The sequence below is a fragment of the Parasteatoda tepidariorum genome, chromosome 8 (assembly GCF_982258835.1).
Source record: "Parasteatoda tepidariorum strain Cologne lab strain chromosome 8, Ptep-v5.0, whole genome shotgun sequence".
NCBI lineage: Eukaryota > Metazoa > Arthropoda > Arachnida > Araneae > Theridiidae > Parasteatoda > Parasteatoda tepidariorum.
This window is the reverse complement of record NC_141762.1, coordinates 37,965,248-37,986,269: the sequence shown is the minus strand read 5'-3', so window position 1 is coordinate 37,986,269 and position 21,022 is coordinate 37,965,248. Positions and strand designations below refer to the sequence as shown.

Genomic DNA, 21,022 nt, shown 5'->3' with positions numbered 1-21,022 from the left:
CCTTAAGTTAAAAGTGTAAGAATAGAAAAATTGAGTAATTTTTAGCATTGTAGATTGACCGATGGTAAAAAATGGCCTTGGGTAGTTCACGGTATTATTCTATCTTCATTGGAGCGAAAAAAGCTTTGTACAAACTGCCAAAACAATGAAACTGTCTAGAGAAATCGAATCATATATAAACCATTTGGGATTTTCATGAAGCATCCAACAAAGTGTGCTTCAAACAATTAGCTTGAAGACATCAAAATATATTTTTCTTTTGCGGGAACGGCGAAATTTTGAGTAACAAAAATGGTAAGTTTTTTTATCCTCCATATTAAAAATCGCAGCCGTAAAAATCAAATCCTGTACTCTATGCAGCATAACTTCAATTATTTACGCCTTTTTAATCTCAATCTTAATTTATTTTCATTGTTTTTTTAATGCACGTTTACTTTTTTTCCTTTTTAAGATTTTAATAGCAAGTTTCCATTAGTTTGAAGCCTTTAAAATTAAAATCCCTCTTTGTAATACCAGAATACGTGGAATTTGTGATTTTATATTGAGTTATAAATAACCATTTTGCTAAATGTTTTTTTATCTGGCATAAAACTTAAAACTTTAAAATGTCATTTTTGTTTTTTCAATAATTTTTTCACCCTTGTCATTCTAATTTTGTTCAACTTCCAAGCTTCCGCTTATGCTAAAAATTGATACATCATGTCACATCATCTTCAAAAAATCATCATCGTTAAAAAAAAAGTCCACAGTTTATTAGTTTATAACGATCAAATATTCAGAAAGAAAATATAATTACTGCTAGAAATATAATTACTGATAATAAGTTTACTGCATTTGCACTAAAAAAAAAATTCGCCAAAACTACCTAAATATGGTAAAATTAAACGTGCTTATGGCTCTATGAGAAACTCAAACAGCTCGTTAGTTTTTACTGGAACGTTTTGGTAGTGGTTCTGAGGTAAAATTAACAAAGAAATATGGTTTTATATTGGACGATTAAATTTGATAAATACGGTAAAATTTTAGTTTTATCATGATACCTTAGACCATGGCCTAAGAACCATTTAATCGGTTAAATTTACTTTCAGTTTTACAAAATGTGTGATAATAAGAACTACAATTTCAAAAATCAGAAAATGGAAACCGTTACCATTTGAACAGAAAAATTATCAAATGAATTATTAAAATACCAATCATTTCATTTAGTACCAAAATATTGGTCTTATTAAGAATTATGTTTATTTACCAAAATTATTTCAAGAATAAGTAATGTCTTCGAATCGGTAATTAACACTTTTTACTATGTCTACGTTTTTATATACAAGTGAAGATGAATTTTCATAGCTACTTCAATTTTAAGCATGTCACTTTACTTAATTATGAGCGTATTTAGGGGGGGGGGGGGAGTTTTCAAATTTGACTCTATTTGTTTTGGAGCTATTTTAAAACATTTATGATAAATTTGGATAAACTCTCTTTTACATAATTAGAAAAACGATACTCAAAATTATTTATAATTTGAGCTAAAATTATTTTTTTTTGCATGAATATTTAACAGTGTTGATTCCTTTAAGAACATTCTTTTACTTTATTTAATATTTCTTAACTAAATTATAAGAAGCGTATGGTTCTACAATTAAAATTGTATATAGCTACACTTTTAGAAAAATCAGTTCAAAGTTTAACCATACTACTTTACCTACAACCATAAATATAGATCAAAAATCGAAGCAACCTTAACTTCAGTGTTAAAATGAACAATCTCAATGAACCATAAGTTGAACCAATGGCAGCACGGTATCATGTTTCAGATCAGGTACGATAATATGGTCCAACCTTCACCATCTTATAGGTTTCAAAAATTTGAATCATATCTATGATTCAAAATGCTCCAAAATTTCAAACAGTTCAGTACAGATATAAGTAAAGTTGAATAAATATACTAGTTAAAAAAATATGGTAACTTCATTAAAGTTTTCTTCTCTGAGTTTTTTTTCACTTCTACAAATAACTTTACAAAATAAAAATAAAAAATTGTAAAATAAAATGAGTTTAGTGGTATTTGTAATTTTTTAAATTGTTTGCGAATATATCTTGTAGTGAGGGATTACATCTTGATTACATGTTATTTTCACATCTTGAGCAGTTGTTACCATTGCCCGTTTCAAAATTTAAATTTTTAACGATCTGCGATGTATGTGTTACGAATCATATAGAAATTTCTTAACTAGTAAGAAACACATAAAAAGAATTCCAGACAAAAATTAAGTCTATCTTGAAATAAAATACTATATTAACTTATAAGTATTATCATTATTATCATATTATCTTATTCATTATTATCTTATTCATTATTATCCTATAAGCTTATAGCTGAATTAACTGGTTTCAGAGTAGTTTCTTTTGTTTTCTTCCAAGAAAATCTGATTCATTTGAATCTTGAAAAATAATTTTCAACTATGCATTGCTTTCATCATTCATTGAGTTCAATATTTCCTTATAGAAAACTTCCGTAGTATTTTTTTCTGCCGTTTGCGTTGCTTTGTTGGTAACTGATGCTCTAGCCAATCCATTACCCCATCATCATCATGAGCATCACCATCACGGGCATCATCACCATCATGGACATCATCACCACCATGACCATCACCACGATCACCATCATGACCATCACCATGATCACCACCATGGACATCATCATCACCATGGACACCACCATCATCATGGTCACCATCACCACCATGGTCATCATCATTAAAGAATTTATGTTCAAATTGTATCACAAAACTAATACAGAAAAGCTATTTTCCTCTTACATATATCATACTATTGTTAGTGTCATGAGCTGATGTGAAAGTAGTACAATAAATAGTACAATAAAAGTAGTTGTTAAGACTTCATAGCTTTCTTTAATTATGACCATACTACTTACACAATAGGGCAAAAAGCACGTAATTTTTCAGAGCATCAAAACTCTTTTTTAAATGTTTTCAATTTACAAATGTAGGTGTCCAAATCCTTTCCAAATCTGAAGCATTTTTGCAAAAAGATTATTGATGGTTTTTATATTATTTTTGAAACTTATAAGTCGTTTTTTTGCTACCTTATGTCAAATTTCGTAAAATAAGTTTTTATAATTTAAGTTCTTATTACATTTCTCAATCTGAAGATTTCTAAGTTTGAATTTTTATAAAGCAACTTGATAAAAGTTGTAAAAATAGTAAATTACGAAATATAAATTGATTTTAGAATATCCCGAGGGGATATTTTCTTATAAATAAACATAATGTGTCATTCAATGTTATCAAATAAAATCATGAAATAAAATTTTCGAGAATTAATTCCTTTAATTATGCATTTACTAAAAATAACTGTCTCATAATTGAGTACAAGCTTTCAAAATATTCTAAATAAATATAGTTTCGAAAACGCTGTTGCTTCGTCAAACAATTAATTGCTTTATTTTAAGTATTATTAGTAGTTTTTATTTCCATTTAGAAATGCTTAAAAACTTGTTTTATAATATAAATGAAACACTTTAATCGAATAATTTAGAATTCATACGATAGAAAGCAAACTACTAGGCTTGGTATTTAATTATCAATATTTGTTGTAGACGTGCAACATTAGTTGTTGTTGTAACTTATGCCACTTGCCAATACCAGCAAACCTGCTTGAAATCAAGCGAGTGTTTAAGGCAGAGGATGTGTTTCTATTTTTATCAGTTGCGCTATCTATGACCTAGAATACTACTTCAACAACACACATGTCCCAGTCCGTTTTACAGGTAGGACCCAATCATACTCCATTCATTCATGCACAGATCGTAATTTTTACTTGAAGCAGAGAACGATCAATATCCAATTTAGTTTCCCCAGAGGTATTAACTTGTTATGGGAACTTGGAATACTTTATAGCCCCCATAGATTTAACGTGCACCAGTCACCATTTAATACACGAGCAATCTTCAGCTGACCGGATTCAAACTTCCGTTCTCTTGAACACGAGCCTTAAGTCCTACCAACCAGGCTACCCCTGTCCCCGAGTAACGTTTAAGTTTTACAAAACAAAGAATTTTAAAAATAATGTACAAACCGTCATTTCAATGTAAATCCGATGGTAAAACCGCAGACAATTTCATAAGTCTCATATAAACTCTACTGATGATTATAACTTGTTAATAACTTTTGAATTTTTATGAAATTGTTTTGTAAAAATAGATTCGCTTATCAAATTTATGAAAATTTAGCTTGCAGTTTTCAGCGCGCGATAAAATTTAGAGGTATTGGGCGGAGAATCTATTTTTCATTTTCAGACTTCTAGGAATTTGTCATTTATAAATAAATAAATTTATCAGTGCAATACAGAAACCTAATAACGATTTTTAAAAAAACTTGAAAAATTATTAAAAATAAGTTTTTTTAATAAAATAGTTCATTTACAAAATTTTGTAAGAGGTCTTTAGAATTTTTAGGAGAAAAAATTAACCGTTTTTGATGACTGAAAAAAATACGTGAAAATTTATATCATTATTTGTATTTGCCTTCCTCTTATTTTCGTCACGTTGAGTATCTATTTTTCATCTATATTGCTTTTAATAGAATTATATTTTCAAACTTTGCTCAAAAATTCGACCCACTCCTTTAAAAATAACAAAAAAGTTTTCTATAAAAATGCCGAATTTTTATCTTCTAGATTTGGGTTAAAAGTATAACTTCAATGAAAAATTGCAATTATATTTGAAATGCAACGTTCAAATATTTTGTTTAATATTTTGAAAGCCCTAAAATTTGCCTAGAAGCAACTTAAAACTTAAAAAAATAAAATTGTTAAAATTTAGGAGTTTTTAGGAGGAGTTAAGATGGCATAAATTGAAAACTAAAATATTAAAACAATTTCAGCTTTATTGCTACATTTCTATACATCTTGGTATCTTATTGAAATAAAACATTTTAAAACTTTAATGTGGTGGATGAGCTATTCAATAAAAATAAGTGAATATTAGGCATTAATAAAGTTTTTACATAGAACAAAATACAAGAAATTAGTGATTACGAGAATTTTGAGAACTAAGCGTAAATTTTAACAGCCAATCTGCAGTAAGTGGCATACATTGAAAACTAAAACAGTAAAACAATTTCAGTTTTACTGCTACACTTCTGTACGTCTTGGTAAATTAGTGAAACAAAACATTTAAAAAAATTTTATGTGATGGATGAGCTACACGATCAGAATAAGTGGATATTAGTCATTACTATACTTTTTAAATAGAACAAAATACAAGAATTTAGTGATTACAAGAATTTCGAGAATCTAGCGTAAATTTCAGCAGCCAATCTGCAGTAAGTGGGATAAAAACATGCACGAATTACATATTTCAGTATAAGGCCAACTGAAAAGTATTCGCTTTGAAACTTTAATTTAAATTTTAAAACTCGCATTTTTTAACGTTCACCAGTGGAAATTTTTTAAAATAAGTTGATGTTTTATATTTTTCTTTACAAATTGGATCCTTTGTTTAAAACTTCGAGGCAAGTACATTACTCTGCTGAGCATTATTTCAGCCATAACTGAATAAAAAAATATTATTAAACCTGTTTAAACATAGAAAGACGACTTAGCATCTTAAAAAGGCTGTGCGGTGCATCTTGGGGCTCAAGACCAGCAACTCTTCTTAATGCTTATACCTCGCTCGTTAGACCAATTCTTGAATATGCTGCTCCCATTTGGGCACCGGCTTCATCTTTTTCAAAAGGTAAAATCGACCCTGTACAGTACAAAGCATCAAAAATCATCATTTCATCCGCAAATAATTGTAAAGCTAAATCTTAGTGCGGCCTAACTCCACTAGAAAGAAGAGGAAAACTGGCCAGCATAAAATTCACAAATAAAATTAGAAGCGTAACAGATTTCCATATCTCAAATAAAACTTTTAAGGAATGGAATAGTAAAACCAGACTAAAATGGTCTTCTACCCTTCAGTTTGACAAAATAACTAGAATGGAAATCAACTTACAGCACAAGGATCTTACTTATGTTCAAGAACCCCTTTTCCCCATCAATCACTCACCTAAGGTAGCAATAAATTTAAACCTTCTACAGCCCTGCATGAAAAAGAACCACCTGCAGTGATTAAGGAGAAAGGTCTGCACACCATCCGTGAGCTCTTAAATTCGACTCAAAATATGGTCATCGCTTTTACCGATGGCTCTTCAGACTCTAGTCTTGACCGAGGTGGAGCTGGCATATTTCTGACCTATGCTAATAACAAATCTGAATCACACAAAATTTCTGTTGGTAAAATTGCTTCAAACTACACCTGCGAGCTGGTAGCTATAAAGAAGGCTTTGAACCTCTATTACACCAAGGCAATCCAAAACTCTACTGGATTTTTGTTATTCTCGAACTCTCGCTCTGCCCTCCAGGCCTTTTTAAGAGGAGACTCCCAACTCTGCCAAGATATCATCCTGCTCCTAAACGAAATAACCGCTAAACACTTCAAGGGAATGAAAATATCTTCAGATGGTCATCGAAGCTACAGAAGTTGTCCTCACTGACAGAAGTTGTCCTCCTCGACACAGAACTCTCTCCCCACCATGTCTTTGACTGCCCAGCCATACTGGCGAAGCTCGTCAGGATCCACCTGGATCCCCCGCAGCAACTCCTCTATTCCATGGAGATTATTGATGTGGCCAAACCTGTTTTAGATACTTTTGGACAAATTTAATTTTCTTTGCACTACTGGTCAAGACAACAACAACAACAAACATAGAAAGGAAAAGAAAAAAATTCAAAAGTGATTATTGAAAACATCTTGAAGTTTCATCATTAAAGCAAACTGTTTTTTCGTGTTCTTAAGCTCACCTCCCTTACTTTACTGATATTTCGACAGCTACTGAAAGCCGTTTTGTTTGCTCCTTGCATTAATATTAAATTTTGTCTGCTGTAATGCCAATTTGTTTGACTTCGTTTCTTACACGTAGACTGAAACTACACGGAGAAAGAAATTCTGGTAAAATTACCGTTCTGCATGGCAGTGACATTTCTGGTGAAAAAATAAAAGAAACATAACTGTGATGATTAAAACCAAAGTATACGGTATTTAAATAATTCATTTGTTCTTTTTCCTTTCATATGGTAACGGTATACATTCTGGTTTTCTAAATTATAGTTCGTATTACCATGCATATAATAAGAAATGCAAAAGTGAAAAGTAATTTTAACTGAATAAATGGTTTTTATACCTTACTCTAAGATATCATGATAAAATTACCAAATTTTAGCACATTTATCAAATTTTATCACATATTATAAAGCTATATTTCATCCTTAATTTTTCCAATGATGTTTGCGCTACCAAAGTGCTTCGGTAAAAAATTCCAATCTTTTTGGTGTTCCCATAGAGCTAGAAACATTGTAAATTTTACCATATTCTGGTAGTTTTGATCATACTTGTTTTCTCAGTGTACTTATTAAGAATGATTAGTATGAAACACTCTGTATATAACCAAAAGAATTTTATTCGCAACTTTTCTGTCAAAGTTAATAAAGTAAAGACATTTTTCTCCTACTTTTTCAACGAAAATATTTTCAATTCTTAAAATACTGCTTAGCGAACTTTTTATATTTAGTGCCCAAATAAAGGAATAATAGATAGAGGAAGTAAAAAAGGATCTTTTTTTACTTTTTTATGAATGACTGACAAAAGCACTGTTACTCCTAAAAAAACTGCTAAAAAACGGCAGAAAATATTTGCGAGTAAATCTTTGGAATTAAAAGATATATCGCTAAAAAAATAGAAAGAGAAAGCTGCTCGAATTATTGATTAGAGTTGCTTTTGTAAGCGAAAAAAACCTAAACAGCTTTGTGTTGTTTATTTTTTTAAAGTTAATGGCTGCAGAGCTTGGAAAAAAACGTATTAACTCTTTAAAAAAATCTTAATAATTACAAGCATAATAAATATATTATGTTGTTTTATAAATCTTTTTAAGCTGATACTTCTTTAATAAATAAAAACAGTGGTGGCATAATTATTTATTATTGATCTGTCTGAAAGAAGAAAAATATAAAGGGCTACAGTCATAACTCATCCAGTATATTTATAATGCTATTAAAGTACTGTTACTGTTTATAATATATGTACAGAGCACAAAATAAAAAATGGACCACATTGAATAACTTCTTATCTAATGGTTGGATCTTCACTTTCTATAACTCATTAGTTCTTGGGGGTGACTTCAAATATATTAATTAATTAGTTCAGACGATATTTTAAATTTCGCAATAAGCACACAAAAACGTACTTTCTCTGAATAAGCATGACTTTTTCCAACAGATTCAGATTTCTGACCCCCAATGTAATGGTGGTACCAAATTAGAGTAGGATAAAGAAGTCACATATTCAACTGATTTCACTTAAATTTTCTAGTTTCTCCTTTAAAACTGTATTTTTCAAAATGATGTACAGAAATTGCATACCTTAAAATTCAAAATTTTTCCGACTAGTATTAAATAAAATATTAAAAAAAATTATAAATATTGACTAAAAGCTATTGTTTGCATGGAATTATCTTTGGATAACCTAATTTTATAATTGTGTGCATAAGTTTTTATTTCTTTTAAAAAGTTTTTCAGATATGAAGAAATACGCAAAATGTAAAATTAGCATTAAAGGGTCTACATTTTAGACCACTGTCTTGAACTAACTATAGTTAATTATAATATAAGACCTAGGACCATATTTCCGAGATTGCGGCTTACCCTACATACTTTGGGGAACTGAAATCCAAATTCATCGAAAACAAGGTATGTTTATACAGAAAAAGTACGTTTTTGCTTCTGATTTCGCAACTTAAAATATCACCTGCACTAATTAATTAGGAAATTTGAAGTCACACCCTCGAACTATTGAGATTGAGTCCCAGAACATGAAGATCCGATCATTAGATCAAAAGTTATTCAGGGTGGTCCGTTTTTTTTTTGTTCACTGTATATTGAAATCATATATAATGCAAGAAAAAATAAGTTGAATGGCAGACACTTCATCTTAAATTATGAAATTAATTTTTAAAAAAAGTTTACACCAAACTTAATAGACACCAATATTACAAAAATTTGTAGAAAGTTGACCCGAAACTACATTGTAAGGTATTCTGGATTAAATTACGGTGAAAAGTTCCGGCACTCAGGGTGCCGGTACTTTTTACCGAAAAATCATTTTTTACCAGAGCATGTTATGGAACAAAAATTCTGATATACCGTAATTTTAAAAGCAATAGTTACCACAAAAGTCACTTAATCTCACTAATTATATATTACTGCAAAAAGTATGGTGTAATATTTAATGTACAAATAGATTTCACGGCAAAATGCATTTTACGGATTCCAAAGTGCGGTATTTTATACCGTAATTTGATACGGAATATTTTGCAGCTTATAAATGTGACTCATGTATGAGTGTAATACACGTATTTTGCCAGTCTTTCAACCAGTCAAAACCGGTTGAATGTCATATTGTCTTTATTTAGTCATTCTTTTATTATTTTAATAAATCTTAGACACATTAAATAACAAACTTGACGAAAACAATTTTTAAAAATATTTTGTAAATTTAAACTAATTTTAGAAAATATATCAAGAGCAGGAATTTATTTGCAGAGCAAATTTTCTTATTAAAAAAATATCATTTTACCCGTTATACTCCAATCTCGAGAATCCAATTGTATACTGAAAATATCATTACCACCTTCAATCAAATAATTATCGTTTCAAAATACTTAGCAACCAGTTTGCTTCACAAATATGACTAATAATATATTTTTACAAATTATTATTGCTCAAAATGTTTTGAGAGACATCTTTATGTGATACTATTTTTAAGCAAGTTTTTTCTTACTTAATCATCAGCAAACCTTTCAATTTACACTATTTACAAAAAAAGTTTATAAACGGAACAGTTTCCCAACGAAATATTTATCATAAAAAAGGACCTTCAATAAGTCATTGTCTAAACTTCATTGCCTATTGAAGCGCAAAGGTCTTAGCACTTGATGCACCGATTCCATGACTTTCAAAACTTTGACTGTGTATATATATGTTGATACACACTCTATCGGAACATAAAATCACTACATTTTCTGATATTACGTTAGGAACAACGACTAGAGCTACAAACATGGTAAGCATATTTACATTATAATTAACTACTTGATTATCTTTTTTTAATGTGGCGTGAAGCGAAATTGTAAATAATCAATGAATGAGCATTGATTAACACTACCTATTCATTCAGAAAACTGTAAGGCATATTCCGATATAATTTGTAGTATTTTTTTTTTCATTGGTTGCTTTTGCCGGATTATTAGATTAATTTTATTGGATTATTAAAATATAATTTTGAAGGTTCAACTCATCAAAAAAATTATAAAATAATATAAAATAAAGTATATAAATGAAATGAAAAAAAAATAACTATACTCCCTATTATTAAAACATTTTAGTCTGGAAAATGATGCTTGAGGTCATGAACGAAACAACAGCAAAAGTTCTCCAAAATCAAAAAATTTCCTAGATGAATTTGCATACTCATATTTTTGGAAATATGTGGCTATAAAATATAGTGGTTTATATGATATAGAATTTAAACATAGATGCATTTATTGAACTGTGAAGGAAAGAGTGCCATGAGAAACATCTGTAACCAATGTAAACTAATGACTTTTACATATTACAGAAATCCGTGTTGGTCTTGATTTCCACCATTTGCATTTTCTTACTCATTTCTGATGCAATGTGTAACCCAGAACCAAAACCCCACCATCATCATGGACACCATCATGGGCACCATCATGGACATCATCATCACCATGGGCATCATCATGACCATCATCATGATCATCACCATGATCACCATCACGGGCATCATCACCACCATGGGCATCATCATCATGAGGGCCATCACCACCACCATGGACACCATCATTAAAATTGTTTTTCCTCTAGAGATCTCAAACTGAATTTAAGAATCTTGTCATAAAATTATTGTATGTTATTTCAATCTGATATGAAATCATAAGCGAAAATAAAGTTTACAATGCAAATGTTTTGATTTTTAAATTAAATCTAGAGGTTTATTGTTGCTTCATTCTTAGTGAAACTTGAACCTTGTAACTGCCAATACTTTAAATATAAGTCTTTTCAATATCTATCTGCTGAATGGCCCTGTCATAATTATTTTGGCCACCATCATGATCACTTCATGGGTATCATCACCACCATGGGTTGGTTAATCGTCATGAGGGCCATCATCACTATCCTGAACACCATCATTAAAATTATTGTTCGTTTACCAGTATCTCAACTGAAATTAAATTTTTATCATAAAATTATTGTATGTTTTTTCAATCTGTAATGAAATTATAAGAAAAATTAAAATTACAATATGAAAGTTTCGCTCTTTTGATTTGAATCAAGAGATTTTAAAAGGCAAATTTATGAGTTTAATTTCGAAACAGCATAGTTTAATCTGACTTGATCTTAATAAAAGTTTTACTAATATTTTAGATTTAATTAATAATATCTCATGATGGAATTTCTGATGATAACATATGCCGATTGCATAAAATATTAAGATAAGCTTATTGGTTGTGTTTCAAATTATAATTACATTTGGTAATGAACTAAATTATATATATTCTCAGAAAAATCTTCTTAAAATTGCCCTATAATATATTGCAATCCTAATGAAGTTTTAATTTGAACTAGCTCTCAGTTTAACCTGAACCTTAATACCGTGTAAGAAGACTTTAAGCGATGTAGTGATATAGTTCAAGTTTGCACCATATTAAAATTAATGCAAATTTTAAACGTATTATGGTTCAGCATGCTCGTTAAATTTCTAACAGTACAAATTTTAAGAGTAAAAAGTTTTAATATTTAGTGTCTTCGATATTGGATTCATATTGTGCTATAAGATATTGACTGAGAAAAAAATAATAATTAACATAAATGAACTAAAATTTAAAGCAATAAAAATATAAAGTAATAAATAGTAGCTTAAAGCAAGAAAACTAATGACAGTGTTTGGCAAACTAGTGTTCATAAGCAAGCAAAGAAGTTTTTTCAAGCAATTTTATGCACTAATTTAAAAATCAAAAAATTAAAATTGTAATTTTTTTTTAAAAAAAAGCTTAAAAATTGCAAGTTTTACCTGTGCTTCTAAAGAAGTTTTACCTTAGTTTATAACAAGCCTAGGCTTGTTATAGACTATTAAACATTATTATTTATAATTAACTTTATTTTAAATATTTAAATGGCATATTTTATTTTCCTTTGATATGTAATTTTTATTTTACTATTTTTAATGTATTTGACAGTTTATGCTCTAAGAACAAAGATTCTATTGGTTATTTTTAGTGAAACTACTGAGGAATAAGTTTTTCTATCTCTCTCTGCTAGATGGCGCTGTCATAATTATCAAACTGCAAAAAGTAGATTATGTCTTCTTTTGTTGAGTCAATTAAACGCTCCTGTGTTTTGTTGCTTTTGATCCGAATTCATAGATTGTGTATTTATTGGGTCAGTATTAAGTTCATGGTCATTATTAGGAATATGCAGAGTTGATAAATTTATTAATAAAGACCTTAAGGACCATATTCAAAATAAATATTGAACCAGGTTTTAACTGTTACGATTTAGTATAAAATTGAGTTGCAATGAGAAAGCAAAAAATGTAAAATTAGAAAACAATAAAAATATAATTATGACAAACGAATGATAACCGACAATTTAAATACTTGTTATTGTAAATCCATTTTAAGCTAAGCATATAAATTTTATAAAATGTGTTATAAATTTCAATGAAATGTATTTAAATAACCTTCTTTAAGACACACAAAAAAGTTTCGTGCATGAAAAATAATACTTTATTGAAGAAATGAATTGGTGCACATTGAAATTGATTGAAATTGTCCGCAAAAAATATTGACAAAATAAAGCAAAATTATTTGCGACGTATTCCTAAAAAATCAGATGCATAATTGAAAAAAAAAGTAGAAGCTGATAGAATTACTAATTAAAAATGCTCTTGTATGGCTCAAAGCTGAAACAGGTTTATGTTGTTTGAACTTATTAACTCTTGAAAAACTTATAGTAAATTCCAACAAATTTAATAGTTTTTACTATGAGATAGGATCAAAAATAAGTACACCACAAAATCAACTTTAGTTTTCCTCAATTAATTTCTCAAACATTAAATATTGTCAAAAAGCAAAAGGAATGATTTTATGAGACTAGCAATACTAGCGAATATAATTTTTAGTTGGCAAATTGGGACTTGGGGTGCAAAGAGTTCATTGCTCGATGGCAGAAAAATATCAATTTCTGCAATTAATTATGCAAACGTTAGATATTATATAAAGCAAAAAAAAAATGATTTAAGGAGACTTTCAATTCAAGCGAATATAATTTTTATTTGACAAATTCATGTTCGGATTGTAAAAAGCTTAAAAATTTTGACTTTTGTACAAACATGACATATTTTTAAATGTCCCATAGTATATTCTACCTTTAAACTCTAAAATTACCTGACTAAAAAGTTGTTTTCAACTATTTTTATACGGTATTAACAAAATTTAGGGACATAGAAAAAATATTTTTGAATAATTATATAATAAATTACTGAAATAAGGAAATTAAAAAAAATACTAATTCATTTAAAATTTACTTTTTCAACACCATGCAATTGCTGTAGATCGAATTTAATATTACACGTATTATAATGCCGTAATGTATATTCGTAATCTATATAATTGCATATTTTCGCAGTTTGCTAAAAACGAAGCTCAACATTGGAAAAATTACACAGTTGAAAAAGGAATTATGTGAATAAAACAATTAGAGTATTGTACTTATATTTTAAATTATTTTTAATCTATATAATTGCATATTTACGTAGTTTGCTAAAAACTGAGCTCAGTTTTGGAAAAAGTACATAGTTTAAAAATGAATTGCGAGAATAAGAAATTTAAAGTATTGTACTTATATTTAAAAAATTTTTATTCACGAATTTTACCCTTTTCCTTTATTAAATGAAATACATCATCCGCTCTCTCTTAGGGTGATTTATATTTAAATAGTAAAAATAGGATGATTTATATTTAAATATTAAAATATTACATTCAAAAAAATTATTATATCTTGAGATGCAATTAAATTTACTTTGTTGTAGAAAATGTTTAAGCTTCAAAAAAACACCAAAGCGAAACATTAAACTTAAATATATTTAAATTCCTATAAACTACTTATTTTGAAAGCAAGTTATTTTCAAGTTTTTAAAATGCTCTGAATAGAAGTTCTACGTAACATATATGATTTAGATGAAAATTTGAAAGGTAGATGTTGAAAAAGATCGATGAAAATTTAATTATTTTGACCATTCTGATCTTTTTGATGCAGGTGGGACACCCGTGTCTCTTTTATATATTTTTTCCGACGTTTTAATTACAAGCAAAAATATATTTTGGTATTTTTTAATCACAGGAAATAGTCTAATAGTTGCTTAAGGAAATCTGTTAGATTATCTTAATAAAATTGATACATAAATATATAATTCGAGAAAAATCTAGTTTGAAAAAAATAAAAAGAAAAATTTTCATTCATATTTAAAGATTTATCAATAATTAATTTATTAAATTCAAGAAGTTTCAATAATAAACAACTATTTCTCTTAGCTCTAATTAACTGCAAATTTGAAAAATTATTGTTTAGAAATGAAAAAAAAAATTCTTGATGGAAAAATGAATGAGTCGTGTTTGGAAGGTTTTAACGCAGAAAAAGACACGGGTGTTTCACGCTGTATTTAATAACCATAATTTATTAAAATTCTAAATATAATATTTTTCACTTAGAATATTTTTTACTTAAATTAATACAAAATTAAGAGAAAGGTATTAAAGATACGTTTAATAAAAATTCTACGTCAATGTGTTTCAAAGCAATAGTTGTTTAAAATATTTTGAGAAACATTTTTGAGGGATATTGTTTTTATTCTATTAAATATCAAGTCTCGAAATAAAACTTCATATGACAGGTTGTGAAACAAAATAGTTAGCAAATTAAAGATTTATTATAAAAAAAGGACCTTCAATGTTGATTGTCTAAGTTTCATTGCTTATTGAAGCGCAAAGCTCTTAGCACTTGATGTACCAATGTCATTACTTTAAAAACTTTGATTGTATATAAGACGGTGCAGAGATCGTAGGAATATCAAATCTCTCTCATATTCTTGTATTAGAAGGAGTAGAAAGAGTTAAACTTTAAACATGGTAAGCAAACTTTTCTTACAATTAGTATTTGAAAATAATACTTTTGAAATTCAAAAATAAATTTGGATTTAATTAGGTTTATTTGTAGTTTTAAATATATTTTGGTTTTGAAATGCAAATGAAATGACAGCGTTCTGCTAAATCAAAATACTTATGTTCACTTTACGTATATTTATTTTTTGGCAAATTAATTCCTTTTAACTGAGCACCCAAGATATTTTTATCGTTAATAAATGATTTGCATTATTTCTGTTTTTTTTTAAACTATTGCTATAAATTAGTAAAAATTGTTGTTGTTTGTAAAATGAAGTTACTAATAACATTTAACAGTCGAAACTTTTATATATGCCTTATTTTCAAGACAATACTAAATAGAATAAAATGAAAATGATAATTTTATAATAGTGAAATTTTTAAAGCAAGGTACAATGCAAGCAATGTTGGTGTATGCTTGTTACCATTTTTGGTGTAGAGGTAAACTAAATGTATTTTTTGAGTTCAAAACTTAAGCTATCGTACAAAAAATTACATAAATTTAATAAAATAAAAATTGTTTGAAAGAATTAGTGTTAATACGTTACTTAAGGTGTGGTTCTTTAATAAAAGAAAAGCTTTTGACATTAGTACGTAAATTGATTCTTATGTGCATGAAAATACATGTTCTTAGTAAATAAACAAATAAAAATGTCATAAATAGACAAATAAAACTATAACATTGAAACATTTAATGTAATAAAAAATGGGACGGCATGCACTGTAAAAAATTTCACTCTTTCTCTCGGTCCGAACTACCCCCCCCCCTCTAAAGAAAAATTTTGATGTATAGTTCCGCTATTTTCAGAGTTTAAAAAAACTAAGTTATTTTTAAATGGGACAACATTGTTAATAATACAAGGTCTGGCTATTAATTTCCAGGACTCATGGAATAACTCAGAAGAAAAAAAAGTTAAACACATAGCCATTTAATATTATTCGAAGTAATCCCCATCAGCCGTAATGCACGTCTGTGCTCGGCTGTACAAATTACGGAAAGCAGTTTTAAAGTCCTCCTTTGGAATGCTCTTTATTAGTGACGTTACAGTTTTCGTGAAGGCTTCGACATCCTGAAATCTTATTCCCTTCAGTGAATTTTTCTGCTTAAGAAACAGGAAAAAGTGTGTGCTAGGTCTGGCGGGTATGGTGGATGCTGCGACTCAACGACACCATGCTGGGCAGAGAATCGCCTCACAGCAAACGCAATGTGTGGACGCGAACTTTTTCAATTGTTTCTGGCTTGCGTGCGAACTGCGGCCGAACTGTGTGCGGATCATTCTCCACGCTTTCGCGTTCGAAAGCGTTTAAACCATTCAAAAGTTCTTGAGCGAGATAATGCTTCCTTGCCGTAAGCTTGTTTTAACAATTCGTAGGTTTCTGCAGCTGTCTTGCACAATTTGAAGCAAAATTTAATGTTAATTCTTTGCTCCATTTCACTTCGACAACAGAAATTTAAGAGCTCCGTTTTAATGCGCCTTTCCACTAGAATAACTCACTTCAGAATGGTGCCGATTGCACTGAACATGCGCAAGAAAACACTCTTCAATATGCAATCATTAGCGCCATCTTCCGGCTTTTGTTTCTCCTACAGTTACGTCAGTCCTGGAAATTAATAGCCGGACCTTGTATTTATATTAATGTTCAAAATAGTAATGAAGTTTTACTGAATTGGTCAGGGTCTCTAGATATTTAAAGCTTGTGATATTAGTTATTTTCCTTTTGAACATAAAATTTCGTAAAATACAAACAGATGAAGAAATTTTAATTGTTTTAATTAATGTAATAAATTATTTTTCTTAAGTAATGGTTCATATTTATCCTTTTTACTGAATAAAATATTATCATGGATGGTATTTATCGAATAACTAGAGAAACGCGTCGATAATACCAATACCATTTAATTTCAACCAATATCAATTAAGTGCTTTTACATATTCCAGAAATCCGTATTGGTCTTGATTTCCACCATTTGCATTTTCTTACTCATTTCTGATGCAATGTGTAACCCAGAACCAAAACCCCACCATCATCATGGACACCATCATGGGCACCATCATGGACATCATCATCACCACGGGCATCATCATGACCACCATCATGATCATCACCATGATCACCATCACGGACATCATCACCACCACGGACATCACCATCATGAGGGTCATCATCACCATCATGGCCATCATCATTAAAATAAAGCATTATTCACCCTCCTTAAACCGACTACCTTACCATTACCTCAAATTTAATTGTAAGTCTTCTGTCATAAAATAATTGAAACTGCTGTAAAATCTCAAGCATCAATAAAATTTTCTATTAGAACATTTTGGTTTTCTGAATTATCATCAATAGATTATAATAGATTATAGATTGCAATATGCAAATTTCTAACATCCAAACACCGATTTTTTTTTTATTCTCAATTGTTTATATATTTCTACAAATGTTTGGAATTATAATAACGAAAAATATAACCCTGGTGACAATTTCTGATGAAGTTCTATACCGATTTAATGTAAAAATGAAGATAAGCTTAATTGTGTTTTAAATTACAGAAATATTTGTTTAGTGAATTAAATTATATAAATCATAAGAGTAGACCCTTTACAAATGCATAATAGTTAAAACAGTATAATAACTGAGAAAATATAAGTTTGGTAACGTAATGAAAGGAAATCCAAAGTTTTAAAGAAATTCCATTTTCAAAGGAACAAATAAACAAGGTAGAATGAAGTGGTGTGGAAATCAGTTAAAGTGAGATAATAAATTAGTAGATTTTGCATTTGAACAAAACAAATAGAAATTAACTTAGAGACTATAAATACTGCGTCAATACCTTCATGCCAAAACGGCCAAAATCTCAATGATGGGAAAACTAATCTTATGCCATCGGAAAGAACAAAACTCAAAATTCAATGAAATTACAGTGAAACCTCTCGGTAAGGGCCACCTGTCGTTCCATTGAAAATTGGCCCTTATGAGGGGTGGCCCTTAAATGGGGGTGACCAAAAAATAAAATGAAGAAATCAAAATTTATGTAGAAAAAAACTGTTTATTAACATTTTAAGTTTTTATACATGTTTAAAAAAAATTTCAATTGAAGTTTGTTTACTTTTTACAACTTTTTCGCAAACAATTTTAGTTTCTAATGATTCCTTAACTCTATAGAACAAATTAGTTAAATTCGCATCATTTATTAATGCCTTGGATTGGGATATCAGTTTATTTACTTCTATTAGCGTTTCTTGGTTTGATAAATATGGCACGGGGGACTCATTCTCATTATCTGAATCAGACTGATCTCCTGAAAAAATTGAACAAATAAGTTTTAAAAAAATATGTATTGTATTTTTTTAAAACTTAAAACGATATAATTTTTGAGAAATTTTTTTTAAAAATAAATGGCCTTTATTGGAGGTAGTCAGGAAAATGTGGCCCTCTAATGGGAGGAATTCCTCAAAATATTGGCCCTTAATAGAGGTGGCCCTTAAGTAGAGGTGGCCTTTAGGAGAAGTTTCACTGTATATGAAAATTTCTTTCAGACGTAATGATTCTGTTCTTGCCGATTAATGACAAAAACACAGAAAAATATAATTCTCAGTGTATTTAATATTATTTGGAAAATAAATATAGATTATGGAGAAAAAACTTAAAAAAATATCAATAAATATATTAATTATTTCATCAGATAAATAGCTTCTGACAATAATGAAAAGTTTGCCAGGAAACGTTTGTCTCTTGGTATAGTGCCAATCTAACAACACTAGTTTAGTCACAATTTAAAATCTTCTATTATGAACATAATTCTGACTTATCTTAGTCCCACTTACGTTCAATCGATATATTTAATAGTCCATTACTATATAATTCAAAAATTCTGCATTCGATATCAGACTTTTAGCATTTAAAAGTCGTTAAAATAATCAGAATTGCGAATTTTTGATGGAATTAAATCATTGATTCCCTATCTATTGTGTTTATGTGCTTGTCCTGAATTCGTTATTCAAAGAAAGAATCATGAAGCAATTATTTTAAAGGAGACTGGAATAATTTTTTTGAGAAAAAGAAGCTTACTTTAAAAAGTACGCACATTATTTTTCATCTTTTGAGCTGTTGTATCATTCAATAAATAGGCGAATTCAGCATTTTTAGATAATATTTGATATAATAATTCTTTTAAATGTTTAAAGTTTAAAAAAAATGGTTTCTTAAATTTTAATATTGAAAATTTATTGTGCTTTAAGGTTTACATACATAAATTTAAATAATCCTGACTAAAATTGATCTTCATCATTAGAAAATAAGAATTTTGAAATAAAATCTTTTTTCATTGCTTTTAAACAATTATGTGTCAAAGTTGAAAAAATTATTTCCAAATTCCGGAAAACAAAATAAAGCAAAATACTTCAAATGCACATATTTCAAATTTCATGGAATTATCACTTTTTCTGTTTTATATCGGTTTTAAACTGAAAAAATACGAAGAAGTTGGAAATGAAAAAAAAAGCATAGAAAGCATTTACTTTTTTTTTACATTTTTGACTTTTTCTTTCTCTCTTAAGAGCGAAATTTTTGATAGTCAAGCATGTTAGATACTTGACATTTTTGATTTTGTTGAAATTTTTAGGATAGGCTCTATACTTAAAACTATTAGACGTGTATTTTTTATTGTTGCGAAAAATAAAATAATTTTCTTCAAGTTATAGGTGTTGAAACTGCAGATCATCAGAAATTTTCAGAAAAACACATACATTTACATGAAGAAATCATTTTTGTTAAACCAGGCAATCACAGTATTGACAATTGTTTTATGTCCTGCTATTTTCACACAAACTATTCAGACATAAATGCTTTCAGTGGACACTTGTTACAAAGTTCAAAGGTCATTTGAAAATTTTCAAAACTCTGCTATTTTGTTAAACTTTGAAAGTCGAAATTGACTTTGTACCAACTGGAAATGAATATATTTCTGTGAATATATACTGATGAGTGTTATCAAAAAAATCATAGTATATGCAGTTTCACATTTGGCGTGCCCTTAAAAATGGCAATAAACTAGCAAAAAACTGAAATTTCACAGAAATTTAAAGGTTATTAACTTGCCTTGCCTAAACAAGCTGGAAAATTAGCTTTAAGTCGAGAAAAAACAAGGATCTACGGTCACATACTTATTATTAATGATTTTAATTTTCAAAAAACATAGCTTTGAGACCGTTACCTGATTTATTGAATATAGAAGCTATCATAACAAAGCCGTCAATTAATTGTTATGGGAGTGTAAAAAAAATCAAAACACAAGAATATACAGATTAGATGCAAAGATTAAAAAATCATATTGAATCGAAAAAAATGACAAATATGTACGAGAGTATGCATAAACATAATACGTTTTGCGTTCATTTTCATGCTAAGTTTTCTTTGATGACTGAATTTTCTTTCATGACAGAAAAATGCTGTCACAATTATTGCTATCAATTTTTTCATTGTTGTTGCTGAATGGAATGAAAGCTGTAATTATTAACATTCATATCTCCTACACTGAGTAAAAAAGTATGTTCAAATCTACCAGAATACGGTAAAATTTACCTTGTTTCTGGCTCTATGAGAACACCAAAAATCTCCTTAATTTTTATCGAAGAATTTTAGTAGTGATTTCGGTATAATTA

At 28.8% G+C, this 21,022-nt stretch overlaps 2 long non-coding RNA genes across 2 annotated transcripts; both read left to right on the top strand.

Moving 5' to 3' along the window:
• The first annotated feature begins 212 nt into the window (after window positions 1-212).
• LOC147806091 (uncharacterized) lies at window positions 213-2,876 on the top strand. The gene is made up of 2 exons (XR_015428544.1): window positions 213-294; window positions 2,504-2,876. It is a non-coding gene; the product is annotated as an uncharacterized LOC147806091 (long non-coding RNA).
• Window positions 2,877-10,126: 7,250 nt separating this feature from the next.
• Window positions 10,127-11,086, top strand: LOC147806090 (uncharacterized). The gene is made up of 2 exons (XR_015428543.1): window positions 10,127-10,177; window positions 10,733-11,086. It is a non-coding gene; the product is annotated as an uncharacterized LOC147806090 (long non-coding RNA).
• Window positions 11,087-21,022: the final 9,936 nt, after the last annotated feature.